The sequence below is a fragment of the Macaca nemestrina genome, chromosome 1 (assembly GCF_043159975.1).
Source record: "Macaca nemestrina isolate mMacNem1 chromosome 1, mMacNem.hap1, whole genome shotgun sequence".
Classification (NCBI taxonomy): Eukaryota; Metazoa; Chordata; class Mammalia; order Primates; family Cercopithecidae; genus Macaca; species Macaca nemestrina.
The window spans coordinates 31123253-31142135 of record NC_092125.1 but is presented as its reverse complement, the minus strand read 5'-3'; the positions used below and the strand labels follow the sequence as shown (position 1 = coordinate 31142135).

Below are 18883 nucleotides of genomic sequence, written 5' to 3'. Positions count from 1 at the left end.
TTCCCCCCCCACTTTCAGGCACCCCAATCAGACGTAGATTTGGTCTTTTTACTTAATCCCATACTTCTTGCAGGCTTTGTTCATTTCTTTTTCCTCTTTTTTCTTTAGACTTCTCTTCTCGCTTCATTTCATTCATTTGATCCTCAATCGCTGATACTCTCTCTACCAGTTGATCGAGTCGGTTACTGAAGCTTGTGCATTTGTCGTGTATTTCTCGTGTCATGGTTTTTATCTCTGTCAGTTCGTTTATGGCCTTCTCTGCATTGATTATTCTAGTTATCCATTCTTCCATTCTTTTTTCAAGATTTTTAGTTTATTTGCGCTGGGTACATAATTTCTCTTTTAGCTCTCAGAAGTTTGATGGACTGAAGCCTTCTTCTCTCAAATTTTCAAAGTCAGTCTCCATCCAGCTTTGATCCATTGCTGGTGATGAGCTGTGTTCCTCTGGATGGGGAGATGCGCTCTTATTTTTTGAATTTCCAGCTTTTCTGCCCTGCTTTTTCCCCATCTTTGTGGTTTTATCTGCCTTTGGTCTTTGATGATGGTGACGTACTGATGGGGTTTTGGTGTGGGTGTCCTTCCTGTTTGTTAGTTTTCCTTCTAACAGTCAGGACCCTTAGCTGTAGGTCTGTTGGAGATTGCTTGAGGTCCACTCCAGAACTTGTTTGCCTGGGTATCAGCAGCAGAGGCTGCAGAAGATAGAATATTGTTGAAGAGCGAGTGTACCTGTCTGATTCTTGCTTTGGAAGCTTCATCTCAGGCGTGTACCCCACTGTGTGAGGTGTGGGGTGTCGGACTGCACCTAGTGGCGTATGTCTCCCAGTTAGGCTACTCAGGGGTCAGGGACCCACTTGAGCAGGCAATCTGTCCCTTCTCAGATCTCAACCTCCGTGTTGGGAGATCCACTGCTCTCTTCAAAGCTGTCAGACAGGGTCGTTTGCGTCTGCAGAGTTTTCTGCCGCTTCTTTTTTGTTTATTTATTTAGCTGTGCCCTGTCCCCAGAGGTGGAGTCTACAGAAACAGGCAGGACTCCTTGAGCTGCTGTGGGCTCCACCCAGTTTGAGCTTCCCAGCGGCTTTGTTTACCTACTTAAGCCTTAGCAATGGCAGGCGCCCCTCCCTCAGCCTTGCTGCTGCCTTGCAGTTAGTTTGCTAAGACCCTTGGTAAAGCGCAGTATTGGGGTGGGAGTTACCTGATTTTCCAGGTCTTGTGTGTCTCAGTTTCCCTGGCTAAGAAAAGAGATTCCCTTCCCCCTTGTGCTTACCAGGTGAGGTGATGCCTCGCCCTGCTTCAGCTCTTGCTGGTCGGGCTGCAGCAGCTGACCAGCACCGATTGTCCGGCACTCCCTAGTGAGATGAACCTGGTAACTCAGTTGAAAATGCAGAAATCACCCGTCTTCTGTGTTGCTGGCGCTGGGAGCTGGAGACTGGAGCTGTTCCTATTAGGCCATCTTGCTCCGCCCCCCTCTATTGCATATCTTAAACCTCACTTATGTATTCTTCTGCAGTTTCTTATTTACTGTTAATGCCGTTCACTGAAATTTTCAATTCAGATACTGCGTTTTTCAGTTGTTGAATTCTCATTAATTTTTTTAATCTTCTATTTTTACTCTTATTATGTTCAGGTGTTCATTTACACACTTGAACTTATTGTTTGTTAATTTCACCATTAGTGTCATTTCTTGGCTGATTTTACTGACTTTTCCCCCGTGCTGACTATGAGTCACATTTCCCTAATATTTGCATGTCTAGTAATTTTAAAAAATAATTTTTATTATATGCTGGACATTGTGATTGTTACATTGCTGAATGTTTAGATTTGGTTGTCTTTCTTTAAAGAGTGTTGGGAAAATTCTGGGAAGCAGTTAAATTACTTGTGCACCGGTTTATTCATTTTAAAATTGTTTTTAAACTTTGGGGGAATTTAAGGTACCACTCATTAACTAAAAAATTCCCCACCCCTCGACCCCTCACTAATGTGAGCTCTGCATCTCTTACATTTCTGTATAAATCTTAAACTTGGAGCTCTCCTGTAATTTTTGGCCTCACATTTTGCCATCTGCGTAGATGATTTAGTGTTTATCAGTTGACTCAAGGGTACCACATTACATATTTTTAGAGTTTTAGAGCCTTTTCTATGCATAGTTTCCTTTTCTCCAACACTGTGCCTTGAAAAACCTAATCACTTCATCCTCCCTGTTCCCCTCAACTCTCAGAGCTCCTTTCTGTCTCTTAAACTCAGTGAGACAATTGGTCTCTGGTTGGGTTCTCTTTCTCTGCACTGTAGTCTGGAAATTCCCTTAGGTGGAAATCAATAGTAGACATAGGGGTCTCTTAGTTTATTTTCTTTCTCTTAAAAATTCCATTTACGTGCTGTGTACAATTTCTTAAAACATACTTTTATATTTTTTTCTAGTTTTACAAAGAAAAAGGAGAAAGTATGGTTTCAGTTATTCCATCATGTCAAGTGGCAGTCCTGATTGCTAGTGTTTTTATTATTGTTTAGTTTTAAAGATTCTGCAATTTCTGTTATGATTTTATTTTAACCCATGAATTATTCACAATTGTGTTCTACAATTTTCAAAATATATGAGTTTTAATTTTTTTATATTTATTTTGAACTTAGTTTTATTGTACCCTGTGAATATGTTCTAATATAACATCAAATAACTGAAATTTGTTGGATTTGACTTATTGCTATCTTACAAACATGTCATGTGTATATGAGAGAAAAGGGTATTTTTTAATTATTGAGAACCATTTCTACGTATGTTCATTAAATCAATCATATTGCGTTTAAACTTTTTATATCTTTGCTAATTTTTTGTTTACTTGGCTATTTATTTATTCATTTTTGAGATGGGGTCTGGCTCTGTTGCCCAGGCTGGAATGTAGTGGCACCATCTCAGCTCACTGCAACCTCTGCCTCCCAGGCTCAAGCAGTCCTCTCACTTCAGCCTCCCAAGTAACTAGGGCTTCAGGTGCATGCCACTACGCCCAGTGTAGGGATGGGGTTTCGCCATGTTGCCCAGGCTGGCCTCAAACTCCTGAGATCAAGTGATCCACCCACCTTGGCCTCCCAAAGTGCTGGGATTTGGGATTAAAGGTGTGAGCCACCATGTACTTGGCTATTTATTGAGAGATACATGTTGAAATCTAATACCGGATGGTGAAGTTGTTAACTTCTCTTTATAGTTCTATAAAGTTTTTTCTTTATGTATTTGGAAACTTTAAAAATATTGAATACACATTACACATAGTAAAATGCACAAATCTTAAATGTCTAGTTCAAAGAATTTTTTTTTTTTTTTTTTTTTTTTTTTTTTGAGACGGAGTCTCGCTCTGTCGCCCAGGCTGGAGTGCACTGGCCGGATCTCAGCTCACTGCAAGCTCCGCCTCCCCGGGTTTACGCCATTCTCCTGCCTCAGCCTCCCGAGTAGCTGGGACTACAGGCGCCCGCCACCTCGCCCGGCTAAGTTTTTGTATTTTTTTTAGTAGAGACGGGGTTTCACCGTGTCAGCCACGATGGTCTCGATCTCCTGACCTCGTGATCCACCCGTCTCGGCCTCCCAAAGTGCTGGGATTACAGGCTTGAGCCACCGCGCCCGGCCGTAGTTCAAAGAATTTTTACACATGTGTACATATACACACCCCACTGTGTAACTGCCTCATGAAGATGTAGAATATTTCTTGAGCTGCAGACGTCTCCTTTGTATCTACTTTCTGTAAATATCCACTCAAAGGAAACCACTGTTCAAATCTGTATCAATATTGATAAATTTTGTGTGGTTTTGAACTTTATATAATTAGAAACGTAATTTTTTTTTTTTTTTTTTTTTTTACTCAGCATTATGGTTTACGTTTTATCTGTGTTGTTTTCTGTATCCATAGATTTGTTTTTTTTTATTGTTCTGAAGAATTCCATTGTGTGAATTTTTCTCTGTTCTATTATTGACAATCATTTCAGTTGTTTCCAATTTAGGGGTATAATAAATAACCTTTCTGAGAGCATTCTTGTACATGTCTTCGATGGGTACCATAAACATTTACATTTATTGATAAATGCCCAGTAGTATAATTGCTAAATCATAGAGTAAGCATCTTACTTTTGCTTTAATAGATATCACTGAACACTTTTGTAAAATAATGGTACCAATTTACTCTTATATCATTACCGTATGAGAATTCCAGTTGCTCCACATGCTGTCAACACTTGGCATTGTCAATATTTTAATTTTGGTAATTCTGGTGGGTGGGTAGTAGTTATCCCATTGTGGTTTTTAAAAATTATTTATTTTATTTTATTTTCGAGTCAAGCTCTTGCTTTGTCATCTAGGTTGGAGTGCAGTGGCACAATTACTGCTCACTGCAGCCTCAAACTCCTTGGTTCAAATGATCCTCCTGCCTTAGCCTCCCAAGTAGCTGGGACTACAAGTGCATACCACCATGCCTGGCTAATTAAACATTTTTTTTTTTTTTTTTTTTTTTTGTGGAGACAGGGTCTGGCTGTGTTGCCCAGACTGGTCTTGAACTCCTGGCCTCAAGTAATCCTCTTGCCTCCACCCCAAAAGTGTTGGGAGTATAGGCATGAGTTGCTGTGCCCAGCTCATTGTAGTTTTTAAGTTTGCATTTCTCTGACGACTATGGATGCTGGGCACATTTTAATATATTTATTAGTTATTTCAGTGTCCTTTTTATTAAATGACTGGATTTTGGCTTTTGTGTCCTTTGGATTTTTTTCTGTTTTCCATACCAATTTATAAAATGTTGAAGATATATTCTAAATAATAATTCTTTGTTAGATATATATATTGAAAATGCCTTATTTTTGTGTTTCTTGCATTTTCATTATCTTAATAGTGTCTTTTGATCAACACATGCTTGATTTTAAGAAAGTCCAATATATTAATGTTTTATGGTTAGTGCTTTTTGTGTCCTGTTTAAGGAATCTTTGTCTCTCCCAAGTTCAGAAAGAGATTCCTCTCTTTTTTTCTGTTAGAATATTTATTGTTTTAACTTTTACATTTAGGTCTACTGTTCATTTGGAATAAGTTTTTGCATGTAGCATAGATTGAGTCTAAGGTTAATTTCAAAAATGGATATCCACTGAATTCATCACTATCTATTGAACTGATTGTACTTTCCTGACTGAATTAGTGTCTTTGACACAAATCAGGTGACTGTATATGTGTAGGTATATTTCTTGCTTAATAGCAATTCTGTATCATTGCTCCATTCTTGTGCCAATATTACACAGTATCTTAATTTCTTCAGTTTCATAATGGTTCAAAGTCAGACAGTGTACGTCTGCCAGTTTTGTTCTTCTGTTAGATTGTCTTGGCTTTTCTAGGTCTCTTGCATTTCCTTATACATTTTAGAATTCGCTTGTAAATTTACAAAACAAAATAAAACAAACCTTAACTGGGATCTTAAATTGGGATTGAACTGAGTCTATAGAACTATATGGGGTGAAATGACATTGTAACAATTTTGAGTTTTGTAATTCATGAGCATATTATACTCTTCTATTTACAAGTTTTCTTTAATTCTCTTGTTATTTTCTGAAGCTACTTCGTTAGGTGTAAAAAAGTTAATTAAAAAAATCTTCCAGATAAACTGAATATTTTAACTTTTCTGTGTCTTTTCATATTGGTCAGGGGTCAGCAAACTGTACTGTAAAGTGTCAAAGTAAGTATTGTCAAGTTTGCAGGCCATACAGTCTCTGTTGAAATTAAAGGGCATACCGCAAATATATGGCAGATTCAGTTTCAGACTATAGCAACAAGGACAGTCACATGCATTTTTCTGGTTTCCCAAGGCATATAAAAATTATATGTATACTGTACTGTAGCCTACTGTGTACAATAGCATTGTGTCTAAAAATAATGTACACAGCTTAATTTAAAAATACTTTATTGCTAAAAATGTGATCACTTGAGCCTTCAGCAATTTGTAATCTTTTTGCGGTAGAGAAACTTGCCTGGATGTTGATGGCTACTGACTGATCAGGGTGGTGGTTGCTGAATGTTGTGGTGGCAGTGACACTTTCTTAAGACAACAATAAATTTGCTGAACTGATTGACTTTCCTTTCATGAAAAATTTCTCTGTGGCACGAAATGCTGTTTGATTGCATTTTACCCAAGTAGAACTTCTTTCAAAATTGGAATCAATCCTCTCAAACCTTGCTGCTGTTTTACCAAGTTTATTGAATATTCAAAATCCTTTGTGTCATTTCAACAATGTTCACAGCATCTTCACCAGAAATAGATCGCATCTCAAACAACCACTTTATTTGCTCATTCATAGGAAACAACTCTTTATCCATTCAAATTTTAGCATATAATTGCAGCAATTGAGTCATATGTTTAGGATCCACTTCGAATTCTAGCTCTGTTGCTATTTCTGCTACATCTGTAATACTTCCTCCGGTGAAGTCTTGAACCCTTCCCAGTCATTCATAAGGGTTGACATTAAGTTCTTTCAAACTCCTGTTAATGTTGATATTTTAACCTCCAAACAAGAATCAAAATGTTCTCAATGGTGTCTAGAATAGTGAATCATTTCCAGAAAGTTTTCAATGGATTTTGCCCAGATTCATTAGAGGAATCATTACTTATAGCAGATATAGCCTGACAAAGTGCATTTCTTTAATGGGACTTGAAAGTCAAAATTACTCCTTGATACATGGGCTGCGGAATACATGTTGTGTTAGCAGGCATGAAAACGACATTTATCTTCTTGTATATCTCCATCAGATATCTTGGGTGATCAGGTGCATTGTTAATGAGCAGTAATGTTTTAAAAGGACTCTTTTTCTGAGGAGTAGGTGTTAGTAGTGGACTTAAAGATAATCAGTAAACCATGCTTCAAATGAATGTGCTGTAATCCAGCCTTTGTTATTCCATTTATAGAGCACATGGAGAGTAGATTTATACTTAAGGGCCCTAGGATTTTCAGAATGATAAATGAGCATTGGCTTCAACTTAAAGTCATCAGCTACATTAGCCCTTAACAAAAAAGTCAGCCCATCTTTGGAAGCTTTGAAGCCAGACACTGACTTCTCTCTGGCTATGAAAGTTCTAGATGGCATCTCCTTCTAGTAGAAGGCAGTTTCATCTACACTGAAAAAACTGTTGTGTAGTAGAGCCACCTTTATCAATTGTCTTACCTAGACCTTCTGGATAACTTACTGCAGCTTCTACATCAGCACTTGCTGCTTCACCTTGCACTTTTTTTTTTTTTTTTTTTTTTTTTTTTTTTTTGAGACAGAGTCTCGCTCTGTAGCCCAGGCTGGAGTGCAGTGGCCGGATCTCAGCTCACTGCAAGCTCCGCCTCCCGGGTTCACGCCATTCTCCTGCCTCAGCCTCCCGAGTAGCTGGGACTACAGGCACCCGCCACCTCGCCCGGCTAGTTTTTTTGTATTTTTAGTAGAGACGGGGTTTCACCATGTTAGCCAGGATGGTCTCGATCTCCTGACCTCGTGATCCACCCGTCTCGGCCTCCCAAAGTGCTGGGATTACAGGCTTGAGCCACCGCGCCCGGCCCACCTTGCACTTTTATGTGATGAAGAGTCTTCCTTCCTTAAACCTCATGAACCTCAAAGGCCTGTTTTATTCAGGATCTAGCTACTTTACAGTGAGAGAGTCCTTCAGAGTATGTAGCCCACCACATAGGCTAAAGTGGAGGTCTTCAGGAACCATGTTCAGTTGAACTCAGTGCCTGTCACAATGATTCACTGAATGAGTAACTTACCTTTGACATAGGTGAAGAAGGTAGCTGTCAGTATAGCATGCAATGATAGATCTGGGACAGAATTGGTGCTGAAAAATACTTCCACGTTGCTCCCAGTTGATGCCTGCATCCCTTTCTAAATGAGCTTCTTTTAAGTTAAAGCAGATATTATTTAATACATGGAAATGCCTGCCAGGTTGGTCTCTGTAGGTAACATGTAAAAATTGTCATCAGTCATTTATCATTTATACCTTAGTAAGAATTTATTATATAAACCAAATGAAAGAGGCATCACATGTTTAAGCTCAAGAAACCTTAGACTTTATACATTTAAAAATGTAGGCCTGGAAAGGTAGTTCACGCCTGTAATCCCAGCATTCTGGAAGGCCAAGGTGGGTGAATCACAAGGTCAGGAATTCAAAATCAGCCTGACCAACATGGTGAAACCCCATCTCTATTAAAAATACAAAAATTAGCCAGGCATGGAGGCATGTGCCTGTAATCCCAGCTACTCAGGAGGCTAAGGCAGGAGAATCGCTTGAACCTGGGAGGTGGTGGTTGCAGTGAGCTGAGATCCCGCCACTGCACTCCAGCCTGGGCGACAAAGCGGGACTCTGTCTCAAAAAAAAAAAAAAAAAATTTAGACTGTGAAATTTAACATATTCTATCCATATTACTCATAGACAGTGAGTTTAAATGTCTGATATAAGATCCTATAACAAACTCTACAACCACCAAGAAAACACAGATTTTTATTTCATTTTTTATTGATACATAATAATTGTGCATACTTATGGGGTGAGTGTGATATTTTGGTACATGTATGCAATGTGTAATGATCAGATCAGGGTAATTAGAATATCCATCAGCTCAAACATTTATCGTTTCTTTGTTTGGGAACATCCTAAATCTTCTCTTCTATTTTAAAATATACAATAAATTCTTATTAACTATAGTCACTCTACTAACAAACACTAGAACTTACTTCTTCTATCTAACTATATTTTTGTACCCATCAGCCAACATCTCTTTACCAGCCTCACCATGCTTCCCAGTTTCTGGTAATCATTCTACTCTACCTCCATAAGATCAACTTTGAAAAACCAGGTTTTGTGATAAGAAGATTGTGTGGAGGTTGTGCATAAAAAGACTGGGAGTTGGACGCACCTGGCTTTGCCAGTTAGTGATGTGTGACTGGGCAAATTCTTATTCTCTCTGTGGCTTAGTTCATTTTTCACTGAAATAGATAATGTTAGTATGTCCCTCATAGGATTGGTTGTGAGTATTAAATGAGATAATGTATATAAAGCATTTAGCAAATGTCTCATGCATAATGAGTTCAATACATGTTGGCTGAAGATTTGATTACTCCATCCTTCTAGCTGTAGCAGCAAGCCAACACAGAGGAGAACCTTGATCTTGAGAACATTGATCACCTTGAGCCATTAGAAAAATATCTAAATGTTATCTTAAAAAATAGAGCCATTATAGCTTTCTTATGTAAGCATATTTCAATAATAATATATATATTTCCAATTTAAAGGGATATTCAATAGCTTCCTGAGAAATGCAGTCATACATTAGTGGTTATTCACTTTCTGATGATGACATCTAAATGAAATATGTAGTGCACATATCATTCTGCCTAATTCCCATGTTCTTGTTCTCATCTTGAGGATGAATATATTAAAGCTTAGATTCATGGAACAACTAAAAAGCCAGGATTCTATACTAAACATCTTTACTAAGTTTGTTAAGCATGGGCTCTCTCCATTTAGAGTACATATAATATAATCCTCTACATCTGAATTCTTCCATATATTAAAATCACTCTGGGCAAAAAAATTCCTTTTTAGTTTCTTTTTTGTTACTTTTCTTTCATGTCAGATGGGTAACGTGCCAACGAACTTTGTGTGAGATGTGCCTCCCTCAAACTGTTCTAACAATGCACATCTCACATATTAGTGTGAAAACCCAATTATCACGCTTATGAACCACAACGGGATCGCAAAAAATATGTCCCCATTTTTTTGAGACTCAACACTGATTTTATCTCTTGACTTTAAAGCCTCTTTTTCAGTATTTCAAGTTTTGAGATTATGTAAGGACTAGTAATACTTAAATCTAGCAACTGAGCAGTACCCTTACAAATTGGAAAGTAGGTTATTGACTGAGAGTTTAAATAATAAAATCCATGTATAATGAAGGAGATGAGTCATCTCTAACAGGCTTAGAGATTATTAATAATCTTTAAACTTCTGACTCATGATTTTTGAAATTCCCCAAAGACCAGTCAATGAGATCTGGGCATAATCTCAGTGAGACAGAATTAGAATGTGATTTTAACATAGTAAGTGGAAATAATCAATTGCATTATATTACTTTAAAATAAGGTATTGGAAGCAGACAAGCTTCCATAGTGAAAGCTAAAGATGAGGGCCAGAGAGAAAACATTCAAATGTTTATTCAGTCTTATCCAAGGAATAAAAACTAACTTCTTGTTAGGTAGTGATTCATTACCAGGACTCACAACAATGATTCAATGAGGAGGGACCATTAAGACTAATTATTGTGTTTTGTCTTCATGTTCTCCATCCATCCATTCATCCACCCATGCCCCCACCCATTTATTTGACAAATATTTATTGAATCTCTATCATCTACCAACTACTAGTTAGATTATGAACACATGAAAATGAAGGACAGAGACCTTGAACTCAGGGAACTCATAACCTAAAGGAGAAACCAGAAAGACACATCAACCATGATTAGTGTAATTGGTAAAATGGTACAAAGAGGAATGGTATCCAGCCTCCCTTGAGGGGCTGGAGGGAAGAGTAGGCAAGAAGAGAGGAAAAGTAGAGGTGGGAGACAGTGGTGGTTAGGTTATAGTGACGGACATTATGAAAACAGTATATGGGGAGGACATGGGGAGGACATCACTAGTTTAAATTTGGAAGGATGTGTGGAAGTTTGGTATGCAGAGAAAGGGAGAAAAGACATTCTAGGTGGGGCACTGTGTATAAAACAGAGGAAAGACTGAAAAAGTGAGGCATTTTCTGAGAAGACCAAGAAGTTTGCAAAGAGATGAGGCTACAGTTTGGCAGAAGGCAGTTTATAAGGGGCCTCACAGATAATGGAAAATATTTTATAATTATTCTAAAATAATGGAGAATAATTAAATGATGTTGAGTGAGATTATTATGGATTTGTGTTTTGTTTTTACTCATTATTGGTATTGCACTAAATGTCAAGGGTGTTAGAAAGGAGACTCAGGGAAACCTGAAAAAAGGTAGTAGCACTGGGAAATGAGAGAAGGAATGGGTATGACAAATACTTAGGTGACAGGATTTATCTAGATTCATGGTTAATTTTTTGGAGTGTAGGTAAGGAAGGGAAGGCAATTAGGATGATTGCCAAGTTTCTGATTTGAATACAAATTGGCTGGTGCTACATTTTCTATTATTGTTAGGAAACACAGAGGAGCAGATAATGATGAAGACATGGTGAGCTCAATTTTGGACCATGATATTTGAGTTTGGCTACTCAAGTGGAGCTTACCAGCGGCAGTTGGATGTGTGAAGCTGCAGTTTGGGAGTGAGATCTGGGTTGCATATTTAAATTGGGGTTTTTAACAACATAAAGACAGAATTGAAGCCATGGATAAGAAGGAGGACTGAACGACAGAGACTTGAGTAAATTAACATTTAGGGAGAGGAAAAGTAAAGGGAACTCAGAATGTCCAAAGAACTAGAAGAACCAGGTGAGAGTATGGGCTTAAACCATGGAAAGAGAGTTCTGTAAAGAAAAGTGAACAAGAGCATTTAATGTCACGAAAAGATCAAAAGAAAGATGAGAAATGTAGATGTTCATTTGATTTTGAAATGTAGGGGTGCTCTTAGTCACCATTAAGTCATTTTTATACAAAATATGAGTTGCGATTATGACCTTCAATGTCCTATGGGAAACTAGCTTGCCAACTTTAAAAAAATCACTTAGTAGTAATTGAGTCAGTGGCCAGGAGAAATGAGATCTTCCGGCAGTAACAATGGACATATGCTCACTGGACAAGTAGGGCAGCTACTGTGTTTCTTGTGGGCTAGTAAAAGTTTTAGATTTTACATGTTTGGATTACAAATATGTTGTTCCTCAAGATATTTTTGTTGACAAGCAATTCGACCCATTTGTGTGCAGCTGCTGTGGTTGATCTGACATTCTTATAGGGCTCTTACAGGGAATTCTGCCCTTATCTTCTTTGTTGATTAATTGGCTAAATCATATCATCATATCAATTTATTTCAAGAATGCTTCTGATAGCTGGAACAGGTGCTCTGGAAGTCTCCTCCGCTTGCTGTGCCTCCCATTCCTTTAATTAATTTTGAAACATCATTTGTGTGGAAAGAAGGTCATTCCATATTTATATAATCACTTATATGCTAGCTGTGCTCTTAGATGATATTTGATTTGTTAAGATGTAAAGTGTAATTTTTTGAAGACTTTACTTTCCAGTGAAAGTTTCATTGAGCTCTGCCTCATAGATATAAAGGCTTTTCATGCTGATGCTGGGAATGGCATAAATGATGGTGGTAGGGTTACTTAATAGAGACAATAACAAATGTTGTTAAAGTAGTCCATCCCAGCTGGAACCTGAAATGAATGGGCTTGGGAGAAGAAGAAAAAATATTTCTTGTCTGTTTCAGGGAGGGTGGAGATAACCAGAAATGCATCATTTTGAAGGAACAATCAGGAGAGTGTAAGAGATATATAAAGTCATTCATTCATTAAAAAATTAATTGAACACCTACTCTATACCAAGCATTGTGCAAAGTGCTGGCCATGTAGTAATTAACAAGATAAACAAGATCTCTGGATGCACAAAATGGGAGAATGTAGTATATTTTTAATTTCAAGATGTGAAATTGAATTGAAGTAAAAGTTGTCAGAAAAGGCCGGGAAAAATGACAATAAGACTTGGGATCTCCTATTTAAATGATCTGAGAGCATTTGGATACCATTCTTCTTAGATGAGCAAATCTCATTGTTTGTTGAATTTAGGCCTGACACAAGAAGGATTTGGACCTACACTAAAGTTTTACACTCCCTGGGATTCTTCGTGGTGTCATTCTTCCCTTAGTGTAATCCTCCCTCCTTTAACTGTCATGCTATTTCTGCCAGGAACCTTTCTGTAGGAACCTTGGCAATATAAACACAATGGTTAAAAACACGAGTTTTGTAATTAGACTGACCAGGACTCTGGTTTGTCATTGATGAACAATGTATAACCATACTTACTTCATTGGGCTTCTATGAGATTAAGTGAAATGAATACCCAAAGCTTTTAGCACCCAATGTGCCTGATACATTGTAAGTGTCCATCATTATTAGCATTGCCCTGGATTCTAATAGTGACCCCAGAGATAGTGCTAATGCAGAACTGATAGCAATAAGAGACTAATCCACCTGTGTACTAGCCACCCTTGTGAGTCACACCTGGTAATTACTATTATATATTAAGTACTTATTATGTCCCAGCTTTATGCTAACTTACACATGAGTTGACAGTATCTATTCCTCCTTATCACTCTTCTCCTCTCATTTTTTTGTTCTTACTGTTAAAGTTCTGAGGACACCCTAGAAATAGGGCATCCCCCAAAATTGGGGTCAATATGTTAGAAAAGCTACACAGGTCACAGCAGAACTCTAATCTCTCAGACTCCCAAGTTTAAGACTGCACTTTCCGCCGGGCGTGGTGGCTCACGCCTGTAATCCCAGCACTTTGGGAGGCCGAGGCGGGCGGATCACGAGGTCAGGAGATCGAGAACATCCTGCCTAAACACGGTGAAACCCCGTCTCTACTAAAAATACAAAAAAAATTAGCCGGGCGTGGTGGCCGGCGCCTGTAGTCCCAGCTACTCGGGAGGCTGAGGCAGGAGAATGGCGTAAACCCGGGAGGCGGAGCTTGCAGTGAGCCTAGATTAGGCCACTGCACTCCAGCCTGGGCGACAGAGCGAGACAAAAAAAAAAAAAAAAAAAAAAAAAAGACTGCACTTTCCGTCAATGCTGTGTTGAGGTCTCTTTCTTTATTTTCCTGGCCAAGTCATCAGAAGCTGGTTGAAGAGAACAGATCTTGAATAGTTACCTTCATGACAAATAATAACAGCTACACACTTTCCCATGGTCTTCACCCCAGACAGGTTTCTGTCTCCTCACTGTGGAAGGTGGTAGGGTGAATACCATGAAACCACGTGCTGCTTTCTTTTTTACCACTGGCAGAGTTTCACCCTGGTTGAATGGGTTCAAAGAGAAGGTTTCACTCTAACTGCTGGCCTTACAGACACCTGGAACGTCTGAAGCATTATTATTATGGCTGACTTGTTCTGAAGAACTCAGGCTTTTCTCACTTTTAGAAAGTGTAATTTTGTGTACTTGTTTGAAAGGAAGAGAAATTACTGCCCTCAGAAATGAAAATTCTATCACAGCATTACTGTTAGTTAGATATCATATGTATATCGAGCTGCAGATAATAAAGCAGCTGTGTTGAGCCCCCTGTGATGGCTGAAGAGCCTGGTTCTTGGGTTAAAGAGGACAGACACAGGCAAGTTCTCATCATTCTACCTGTGATTCTCCCAGTGGCCTGTTCTAATCTCCCTTTCTAAAATTCAGGCCAATGGTAATTTTCTTATCAATAGTACTTAGTCAAATTTCTTGCAAATTTGAAATGTCAAATAGAAAACTCCCACGAAGTTGAGGTCGTAAATTAATCATGGTTACAGGAGCTAACCAGCAATGCCACTGGGCTAGACTTCAGCTCCTTTCCTGTGGCCCTAACCTCCAACTCAGTGACTCCTTTCTCTACTCATTCTCTCTGCTGCTGTTTAGGTTAGGCTCATTCACTCCCAGCTTAGTGTGCTTTTCCCTTGGACAAGATGACAGAAAGTTGACCCGCCATCATAGTGTTTGAGTCCTTTCCAATCATGGGAAACTGGGAACGACTGTGTATACTCTTAAACTGTGTGGTAGAGGTGGAGAGGAGAAGGAAGAGGATAGTTGAGTCTGAAGCCTATAGCTTAGAGAGTGTCTTCCTGGTGAAAAATTGCACTCACTGGGCAGTGGCGTTACAGAAACAGGCTTAATTTAGATTAATCTTTCTGTAAATCTTTACTGAGAATTGTTTCGTAAAACAATGTCGCTGGACTTCTCTGTTGTGTGTCTCTCTTTTGCATAAGTTTAACATAGTTGTCTTTAGTTTTTCATTCTTAGGTATGATGTTGGTTGTCGATACTGATATTCTTTTTCATGTTAAGGAAATATCTATTACACATTTTTAAAGAGTTCTTTTAACTAAAGCAATGGTTTTCAATTTGGTTGAATTTCTTTTTCACGACAACCAGTTAAGAAGCTTTTATTGTTTTTCTTATTTAATATAATGGCACTCATACCAACCACACTATTGGGAGGTTTTAAAGGGCTAAATACGTTAAGCTACTTGAATAGTGTCATATAGTGTTAGCTGTTATTATGATACATGATGTGGTATCTTATCTTAATAAATTACAGATAACCCATTCTTACATTCCTGGGGTTAAACCCCAAAGCCTCTGTCAACCTGGGCTGGTGACTGATGTGTGTCCCATGGTGGGGGAACTCTAAACATTGTAAACACCTTTTTTTCTCCAGGAGTTCCATGTTTTCCCTTGGGATTATAATTGTGTAAAAGCCAGGCATTAACTTCCCTCTCTCCCAGCAAACACTGGTAATAAGAGATCTGCAAGTGCTTACAAATGGAACAGAAGCGGTCTCACCTGCTGTTGGTCAGATTATTTTGAATGGTCAGCAGAGTGTTGTAATAATAAAAATATGGAAACGAGAGGTGGATTTGTTCAGAGGCAATTCACCTTGGTGTTTTTACACATCTTATGACAGCTTTAGTTCTAGACTGGCTTTTCCAGGATGTTTGTGTAGCACACAGGCTTGGGAGCTAGAGATGGTACCTCTCTCCAGGTCAGACAGTAGATTTGTTTCCTGAAAAAGATAATATAGTTTCTCTCTGTGGAGCAAAGTTTGAGCAGATTTGCTTGCAGCCACTTAAAAGATGGGAAGTGTCCTAAATTTAGCGTTCCTCAGCTGCGATGGGACATGGATGTGTGTGCAGCATCTGCCCAGGCCTGTTCTGTGTCGTTCCCTTTCCTGATGGGATTTAGGGACAAAGGGACATATGAGAACATCGAGCTTGTGCTGCATGCTCTGCCATGAGTAAAAATAGTGCAAATCAGTTTGGGCTTGTTGTTTCCTTTCCAACTAAATTTTGAAAGGGCGACAAGTCAGCTTAGTACCTATGCTGTTGCTTAGAGATTGCTTAAGCTCTTGACAAGAGTTAACAAATGACACTATAGCAAAATGGTCATAGTAAAGTACTGCATGTGAACAGGCAATTAACTCAGGGGAAATCTGGCTAAAAATGTATGGAAAGTTTCTTGATTTTACTTAGACATGCAAAATAAAGATACTCTTTAGTAAACATATATCAAAAATTAGGTACTTATCAAATTGACTGAATTTAAAAACATATTTAACTGTGCTGATGAGAAAATGAATATAGTTACCTTGTACAATGCTTTCAAGAGAGTGAATTCTTACTGTATTAATTTTCTATTGCTATGTAACATTTGAATCTCTGAATTCTTTTTCTGGGATCAGCTGGAGAAAACGCTCTGCTTTTGAAGGCCTCATGTAGTTAGGTAAGATCCACCTGGATAATGTCCCTATAGCAAGGTAATAGAATCAGGGAATCTCTCATATCCATAGTTCTGGGGATTGTGCAGGGTATGTACACAGTGGGAAGAGGCGGACATCTTAGAATTCTGCTTACTGTGGTTACTGGAATCCTGGAAAGCGATCTGGCAATATCTTTTGCAATTATGCATCCATATACCTTTTGATTCTGCAACCCAGCTTTTAGAACTTCCTTTTTATAGAAATAAGTACAGCAACATATAAGAATAAAAGTTCAGAAATGTTTTCTGCATTGTTTTTAATGACCTCAAAAGGAGAATGCTTGAATAAATTATGAAATATCAAAAGCATTCTTAGTATAAATGACTTCAATCTTTATTGATTTGTACAGTGACAAATGCAAATTGTTGAGCAATATGTGTTTAACAATATGATTCTATTTTGAAAAGAAAAATACAGAAACTATATGTGTATACACTGTGCATGCGTGTGTATGAACATGAAGAAGCAGGGACATCAACCTGTTAATTAGATTGCCTCATGGGCTAGGAATGGAAAGAGTTAGATGGGATGGTGAATGGGGAGACTACTAGGAACTTTATCTTTACACATCTCTGTACTATTTCACTTGCTATAAGTAATATCTCACTTTTGTAATTAGAAATAATAAATATTATAGAAAGCTAAACCAAATGCATATCTCTTATAGAAAGTTTGCAAAATACAGTCAAGCCTAATGAAGCAAATGCAATTATCCACAATCCAAACATCCAGCCATATTTCCTTTTAACAGTTTACTATATTCTATGCACATACATCCAAAAATTCAAAGTGCTAATATTACTTTGAATCTTGATCTTTTTTGTGTGTGAATATATTACAGATGAAAGTCCATCTTCATCCTAGGATTGTGTACATAGCTATGAATATTTTCTTCCATGGTTATTATGGTCTAGTTTTAAATATTTAAATGTTTAATTCCCCTGAAATTTATTTTGGTGTGCAGTGCTAAATGAGGATCTAATCATCTACATTTTTTTTCCCAACTGGCAAACTATTATCTCAATAACATTTATCAAATAGCCATCCCCATTGATTAGAAATGCCACTTATATACTAAATTCTTATACAAAGGGTCTTTGAAAAGTTCATAGAAAATGTTGAATATAAAGAAAACCATTTCAAAATTTTTTGCACCACAATAAACTTGTACTAATTTGTGATAAAATATCTGAACAAGATCTAGCTTGAGGCACTAGGAAGAATAAGACATCAGTTTGAAGAAAGTCCCTATCAAGAGCAACATAAATTCTGCTAAAATTGAAGCAAGAACAAACATCATGGTGAAGCTTGAGTGGAAGAATGGCGAAACCACCTTTGCTTTGTGACAGATTTATAGAGACAGTGCCCCAAATAAATCAGTAGTTTACAAATGGATAATTTATTTTAAGAAAGGACAAGATGATATTGAAGATGAGGCTCACCATGGCAGACCATCCACATCACTTTGCAAGGACAAAATTCATTTTGTTTGTGCCCTAATTGAGGAGGACTGATGATTCACAGCAGAAATAATAGCCAGCATCACAGATGTCTTAATTGATTCCGCTTACACAGTTCTCACTGAAAATTAAAGCTGAGCAGCTTTTCACTCAATGGGTTCCAAAGTAATTGTATCCAGATCAGCCGTAGAAAAGAGCACAGCTTTCAGTGGGAATTTTAAGTGAATGAGATCAAGACCTTGAGACATTTCTTTGAAGCACTGTAATAGGAGATGAAACGCGCTTTTACCAGTGGGACCCTGAAGACAAAACCCGATCAAAGCAATGGCTGTCAAGAAGTGGAAGTGGTCCAGTTTGCATACAGGGCAAGAGCAAAGGTTGTGGCAACATTTTTCGGGGACACTCAGGGTATTTTGATTGTTGACTTTCTGGAAGGCCAAAGAACAATAACATCTGCTTATTACAAGACTGTTTTGAGAAAGTAGCCAGAACTTTGCAGAGAAACAACCAGGAACGCTTCACTAGAGAGTCCTTTTTCACCATGACGAAGTTCCTGCTCCTTCCTATCACAAAACAAGGACAATTTCATGAATTTTGATGGGAAATGATTAGGTTACAGTCCTGATTTGGCTCCTTCTGACTTCTTTTTGTTTCCTAATCTTAAAAAAATCTCTAATGGGCATGCAGTTTTCTTCAGCCAATAATGTAAAAGAAGACTACATGACATGGTTAAATTCTCAGATTCTCAGTTCTTTTTTTTTTTTATTAGTATACTTAAAGTTCTAGGGTACATGTGCACAATGTGCAGGTTTGTTACATATGTATACATGTGCCATGTGCCATGTTGGTGTGCTGCACCCATTAACTTGTCATTTACATTAGGTATTTCTCCCAATGCCATCCCTCCCCCGTCCCCC

At 38.1% G+C, this 18883-nt stretch overlaps 1 protein-coding gene and 1 pseudogene across 16 annotated transcripts in view; one reads left to right on the top strand and one right to left on the bottom strand.

Moving 5' to 3' along the window:
- Positions 1–18883, top strand: part of LOC105484436 (TNF superfamily member 4) — a 308159-nt gene that overhangs the window by 199781 nt on the left and 89495 nt on the right. The window lies entirely within an intron of this gene.
- LOC112427245 (small nucleolar RNA U13) lies at positions 9613–9737 on the bottom strand (annotated as a pseudogene).